Raw genomic sequence first — 7461 nt, forward strand, 5'->3', positions numbered from 1 at the left:
TCATACTAAACAGTAGACTAATAAAAGCAATGTTTTTCGACAGAAACCTGACAACTTCTGATCGAAATCATGCTCAGTTGGGTTTAACGCCAAAACAACAAAAAGCAGTGCGCCTCACGGATATTTTTAACAATTTATGAGTTTCCTGGGTACCCATACGTACATCTTACCCCTACAGGCAACGACAATAAAAGAGGAATATGATGCAGGATACGCCCCATCTGGTTACAGCCGCAAAATGTGTCACGAATTGGTACTTGGTCAATCAAGCCCATTATTAAATGTTATGAAACCAAATATGCGTATGAGGCTTTTGGAGACCAAAAATTCCAGTACAATTATGAGGATATTACGCCCAGTCTGGCGCGAAAGTATTCCGTGATTTTGATCATTGAATGGTCCTGTGGTAACCGGACATATATCATTCCTTGAAATGGAAGATCAACTGCGGTGTCAACAAAAAAATGCGGTTCCGAGTTTGTTCACTAAAAGTAAAACCTGAGAAGAGATAAACCCGGCATCGAGGAGATCGTTGGCTTGTCAACCGCTTCACTCAAGCATTTTAGGAGCTGCTGTGGAGCGAAGGTTACTCTGTCACGGAATGGATGGAGAAATGGAATGGAATGGAATGGACAAGAAACGTTTACTTGGTAATGGGAAGACGCTTGATCTAAAACGACTAAGAAAATATCAAACTAGTGAGGGCGAAATTTTCGGGAATTAATGGAGGAGAGCCGTGTGAGACTGTTACATGGCAACCTGATGGAGTTTCAAGGTAGTATTCAAAACTAAAAAACCTACATCGAATATAATACGTAGATCTTCCGAGCAGTACTTCATCTCCGTCATAATGTTCACTTCATACTTACAGGCTCCATCTCATTTGCTACTCATTTTTCCACTAGTAGACCGATTATGGAGTTAAACGTGGCCGAACATGTGGTATGGTGGGAGCATTTTGTATATCTTGGGGAGAAACATGAAAGCACATTTGATTTTTTTTTCATAATCAATTTCTGCGGGTGAATTGACCTTTCGTCAAATGCTGAGATTCACTACGAAGCTGTTTTATCTTCTTTTGGAGCCACCAGTACTTCGTGGTTCCCTAAAACCAGGCAGTCTCAAAGCGAGAATTTCCAGTTATCAGGAAAACGCTATACCGTTCGGACACGGGTAGACAATCTGCGGTATGGTTCACCTGCCTTTAGATAGGACTTAGCGCCACTCAGTCTCCAACAAAGAAAATCACCTTAGGGTTATGTGTTGACTGCCTCCTAGAACAATTAATTCCGCAACTTTGTGGATGGTTGTGTTCAACATGCGTACTGAGGTAATAATTTAGGCAGTATATTTCATTGTAAGCGATTGTGGGATTCGTAGAATTCATGCTGACTTCCCTCTTGACTAAACAGTCGTACGACTGTCCTGGCGCAATCATTTCAATTGGTCCGCATCAAAAAACGGAAGCATCGTACTCGAATTTCGTTCTTGACAAACCCCATCGGGGGCGTTTATCTCTGATCATGCCGGGATTCGAACTCTGGGTATTTGAGTGCGTTACCACTGCCCCACCAGTGCCTATTAGAAACATCTAAATTTTCAACTCTAAACACACGAAAATGTTCTGGTCCGAGTGATCTGAGTAGTTGAGCGACAATTCGAACTGGCATTGTCGAACGACAACCAGGAAAGTTACTAGGTCTCCATTCACGAAGAGTAGAAATTTCAATGTCCCAGACAAAAAGAAGATGCAAAGATTTGGTTAACGGAAAGTACAAAGACCAGCAGGAGCAGGTTCACCACCAATCAGTGTATAAACATATTTTACGAGTGAAATTAATCATCTATCTGCGGGATGTGATGAACCAAGGAAGGCAAGGGTTGCTTGATTTTGTCAAGCTGTGGATACATCTGTAGGTAAAAGTAATTATTTCGACCCGACAACAACATACGTGCTTGCGTTTTTGCTCCCAGCTAGTGTGCTATGTAACCTAGAAGAAACAGAAAACTCTAGGCTGTTTGCCGGCATAAAACGCAGCTTCTGTCATACCGAATACGGTACTGTTATTCTAGCACTTCTGCTTTGTATTCCCGATGATCAAAATTTGTTCCACTCTAGATGCAGGTGAAGCCAGTGGCTCCGGTACGTTTCTTATTCTGTTTCGGGAGATGTGTATCCTGACGATTATTTATCTCAACGCGTGGCCAAAATGTCTTAAACTTCTAACCATCAACAAAAATTCGTTTGTACACGTATCACGTTCTATCCACTACGCCTGCAAAAGGTATTTTGATTTGGTGTGCTTCGGAATATGCAGTTCAGAATTATCTCGTTTCCCCTGGGATAAAACCGCATAAAAGGTTGAAGCAGGCGGAGAAAGTTCACCAAGTGGTCATGCTGTAGGTGATTTTCGGGAAACTAAGACCTCAAAGCTCATTTTATTTTCAAAATATCTTGAATTGTTGAAGAACAATATAAATGAGTGGTGTTTCTGCGTATACGCACGTAAAAAAAGCCGTTATATTCAGCAAAAACGGTCCGCTAAATAGCGCGCAATAGCGTACAGATCAGAATTTATTTTAATGCAAGATTTTTACTTCTTCTTAATGTATGGTTGCATCAGTCTACAGCACAAGATTTATTGTCTTTCTACAATAATTTGCGCACATTTGTAAACCTCCATTTATTTTCTCTACATAATACGAAATGGAGCCTCGATTCCCCGAGAGAATTCTCATGCGATGTTATTTATTAATGCTGATCTCATTGTGTGCTTTATACCCTAATTCCGATATTTTGCAATGCCCAACGGGGTGGAATATTCTAGGCTTTTGAAGATATAATATTCATGCTCGGGTGTGAATTTCAGTGTCATACGCTAGACTGACTACATCCCAAACGCACAAAAATGCGCCACAATAATGGACAGAAAATTTTCTTATAATATTTCCCCAAAAAAAAAATATATATATATATATATATCAGTTAATTCTACAAATACAAACAGTGGTAGGCAAATAAATGTAGGCGAATCTCATTTACGGTGGTGCGCTCTTCTTCTAAGCGAGATCAGGTTTCAATCGACTTCTCGAGCTGCAGTATCATGCTTCATTAGTTTCGCATATGTGCTACTGAGCGACCAGTTCTAATCAGCATGCAACAGCTTTGTCCAACAGCTTAGTTCTATCTACATGAAAGCGTTTCACCAATAAGGTTGCTCTCATATTATTCCGTCTGACTTTCTTTTGCAGGATCGAAAAACTTAACCTCAGATAGTATGCGGATTACCACGATGATTCTATCTATATTATGCCGCAGGTAATCATGCTGTCTACAGAATTATTGCCGAACAACCGGGCCCTATTGGTGCAACGTAGAGATCCTTAGGAATCAACCCCCGTTCAAATTTTGTGTTTACTGATGAAACATTCCGGAGAAAACCATTCACTAGGAACCCTTGATCAGGTCACTTAATGTAATCTCGTGGTAGATGTCCAGTGGTGCGCGCTTTTAAAAAGTGAAATAGTTCGTGAGCTCAAGTAGATATGGGCTCGCTTGTCTAGGTGTAAAGGAACCCACGATTCAGGATGTCAACTTTTTCACCTTGTTCGCTGTTTAGCGCTGTCTCGCTTATAATAAGTACGTTTTGGTACCTCCAAGTTGCCCTACACAAAATCTACGATATGGAAGTAACTACAAATGAGGAAGCCATTGTCAACCAAGTAATCTATTTGATAACTACAAATGAAGAAGCCATTGTCAACCAAGTAACCTATTTGAGGGGCTTGGGAAGTTCAGAAATCCTAAGGGTTAAAATGTGAAACTGGCAGACGTTTTTCAGCTTTCCCTCTAACGACAAACGAGGGATTCGCTATGCGGGAGAACAGTTACCATACAGTTTCGCCAGTTACATTATCTGCGTTGTGGTCTGACGATGTTCTTTTGTAGTACTAGGCCTCAGGAAAATTCAAAAGTTCATCAAAGTAACAATAAAGAGAAAGAACGTGTTCAGCAATCAGCTGGGTTCGACAGTGCAGCAATATCAGTTTATCCAAAGGGCGTTTGCGTTACGAAGTCAAACTCGTTTATAATTAAAATACGGACATATCATCGGAATTTCGATCAAACCCGTATACTCAAAACGCGTTCCCATTGAGAACTTACTCCAGTGTCATAGTTTGTCTTACCGTGTGTTGCTGTAAGTGTCAAAGTAACGAGGAATTAGTTTAACGTGGGGCGAGATGGCCCAAGGGGTTAGAGCGCGAATTTACTGACCGGAAGGTCTGTGGTTCGAACCCGACCTCTGCCTCTCGACTTCCCCTGTCTAGGCTTGGGCAACCTGGCAGTATCCTAGCCCTCGTGCTTCCTGCGGGTAGCATGGCAGCAAGGCATCGGAAGGGTGTTACAGCTGAGAAATTATTAGTTCAGCGTATACAGAGTTTCTGTCACTTTCAGTTGTACATACCGCAAACAATGGGCCAACAGTCCTTAGAGACTCTCTCGATGCACATGTGTATTGCCTAGTTGCCTGCGTCGAATAGTTTGGAATTAGTATAAAATATGTGGAATATTTCAGGCTTGAAGCAGAATAGTCGATTGAAATGGATTAGAAGGACTACACAGTCGGGGTTTTGTAATAACACGTCAGTGGGGTCGTGTCATCAGCCGTCTGGATCGGGAAAGCCATAATCGCTGACTAAAAAGTCTGAGCAGTTCTTGACTCAGAAGTCAGGCATGTCAGTCATTAAACTCCTGGTTCCGAACTTTAGGTAAACAGCGTGATTTGAACGTAAACTTTAGCAATGTCACATCGCTTGTGCACTCTTTAATATCGTAAATTATCGTAAGCATCTATGCTAATTACAAGCAGTTACCTGCAGCTTACCTGAATATATATGTATATATGCCCATATCCACATTTTGATCGAGTAATAAACAAGTGGCTAAGCACCGTTTACGCGGACATTTCTGTTTGCAGGCTTTTGAAAGTGTCGGAGTACGTATGGTGAAAGGCGAATTGAAAACTTGGTTCTAACTTCATCAAATTAAAAATACATTCCTAATGATGTTCGACTCACTTTCTGGACAACACTGTAACAAAACTGCACAATAAATGGTTAGTACACTTTCGGCGTTGTTAGTTTTGACGATATATTATGGGAAATTCCAGGATATCACTGGATAAAGTGAACTGGTAAAAAGTGTTTTCTAGTGTTAGATTACTATGTATTTTTATTTGAGTATGTTAACATAAGTGACTCTAGATTTGCACGCAGTTACTTTCAGTACAGCACCTCCAGTGCTGTGTGTAATCGACCAAATATTGGAAGGCATTAGTGTTTCTGGGGACTTTCTAGCTTTGCCTACAGGTGATTTGTTCTGACTGGGGGAAGGCGGGTACTTGAAGCTTTTGCAGCATGTATCAGCGATTAACTGCCTGCGCTGTAACAGATTGCCACCAACTGATCGGTAGAGTAGCAGTAATATAAGTCCTTTATGAAACTGGCTACAAAATCCAAGAACGGACTGGATTTTGGTAGATTGGGTAGATGCAAGCGGTCAGATAGGGCACAACGTTTGAGAGTACGCTCAATGCAAGATCTGGAAAGGAGGAAGTCAATCAACTCGGCTAGAAAAATTTGCTGAACGTATTGTCTACTGCTTCTTGTATTCGAATCAACACCTTAGATCTATGTTCAATAGCATTATCTCTGTAAACCAAAATGGTTCACCTCAATTTTTACTGCTAATCCCAATTAATAAATTGCACATACGAAATCACAGGCCGACAACAACGTCACCCAACAGTTAATGGGTGAAATGAACTCTCTGGAAGAATTAGTGAAGTTACATCCAAGGAAGTTTGACTCACCTCTTCGTTGTTTTCTTCCGACCCGGCAGTTTTCGTAGCCGGAATAAAGCCGACAATTAGTGAATCCTGAGGACACTTTAGTAAGAAGATATAGTGCAGTATCCTTCTAGATATAAAGGGAAAGTTCAAGGAATATTGCTGCTACCTATGAATATACATCCTTTAAAATTTCCACCAAAATACAGCATTCATTACTAACTGGTGTAGACACACAATCCTCGCCGAAGGACCTTAGATTTATATCAATACCCTTAACAGCAGTGGAATGGAAATATTGATCCTTCTGAATCACCATAGTGTGTGAGACAGACGTAAAGTATGGTTCACTAAAAATTACCAACAGATACTACTGTTGCCAGTAAACTTCACATTGTTTGCAGTGACTTGGATCGCATCCAAACGAACCTCGCGACAAGCGAATCGAATCCGGACAGCACGGTAAACTATTTTTCGTTGCAGTGCTTGACTTTATTCCGCGGTTAAGAGTGCAATTGTAATTTGATCTCAAATTTGGTTGTCTTGGCTGCAATATTTTTGTTGCGCCTTGCTAAACGGTCGTGCAACTCTCTGCCAGTGTTTGGCTTCCTGGTCCGCCCACTATGATACATAAGAAGCCACTCACAGCTTCAGACATCCCTTTATGGAGACAGGGGAGGGTTAATGCAACCGTAGTTATAAAGTAATCACCGAGTGTTCCACATAGTCATGATAGAATCACTGTGAGAGGGCGAGAAGCGTCGAGCTGAAGGTGCTCGACCCAGATTGACCAATGAGAGCAGGCTTTTATTCGGCCCGTAGAGTGGGCGTGACAAATCCGTCCAAATGATGTGATGTTCGGTTAATGGGGGCGGCAGGCCTCCGAACAATTTCCTCACAAAACTGCACGGTTATTGTCTGGACTAGGTGGTTAGGAAGTTAAGAGATCTGGTAGAAAGCGAGTTTAGATAGCGAAAAACCGTTCATTTCTTTTTCCAGCGGGAAGACTGTACACTCGAGCGTGGTCAACGACAGCCCCGTGGGTTCATGACGTTCATCTTAAAGTTTGCATTCCTTCAATGGCTAAGCCCAGGTATATTCGATTTCGGTTGTGTGAATGATGTATTAAACACACCCCCAAAGTCACGTCACTCAGGTTTAGGGAGGAAGCCATAGGGATTTGCTACCTAAGACAGACGATTAGTTTTATTGGTTCAGCTGTTTGGTGGGGCGAAAGTAGATCCTGAAAACCTCTTGGTAGACCACGACTTTTCAGCGCCTGCTTTGCCTTATGATTAGTGACCGTCACCAAGAGATTGTGCCTTTCCGTGGTGCGCCGGTTTGCTCGACTCTGTGACCCATTGAGCTACACTGGAGATGTCCGTGCAATACTTGCAGTCCGTCACACTGTCTTTGAAAATTGCTAGAGGTCTGACCAACACCGTCTCCTGGCCTTCTAGGATGAGGGGAGAGAAATATGTGGAGACATGTTCTAAACTGGTATTATATTTATATTACCCAAGGAACCGCACTGCATTGCCGTAAGGTATTTCAGATGAAGGCTCTGGTAGAGGACCGTAATGGCTTTGAATGCCCGGGCATTATCCCAGCT

This window comes from Opisthorchis viverrini (assembly GCF_000715545.1).
Source record: "Opisthorchis viverrini unplaced genomic scaffold opera_v5_578, whole genome shotgun sequence".
Taxonomy (NCBI): Eukaryota; Metazoa; Platyhelminthes; class Trematoda; order Opisthorchiida; family Opisthorchiidae; genus Opisthorchis; species Opisthorchis viverrini.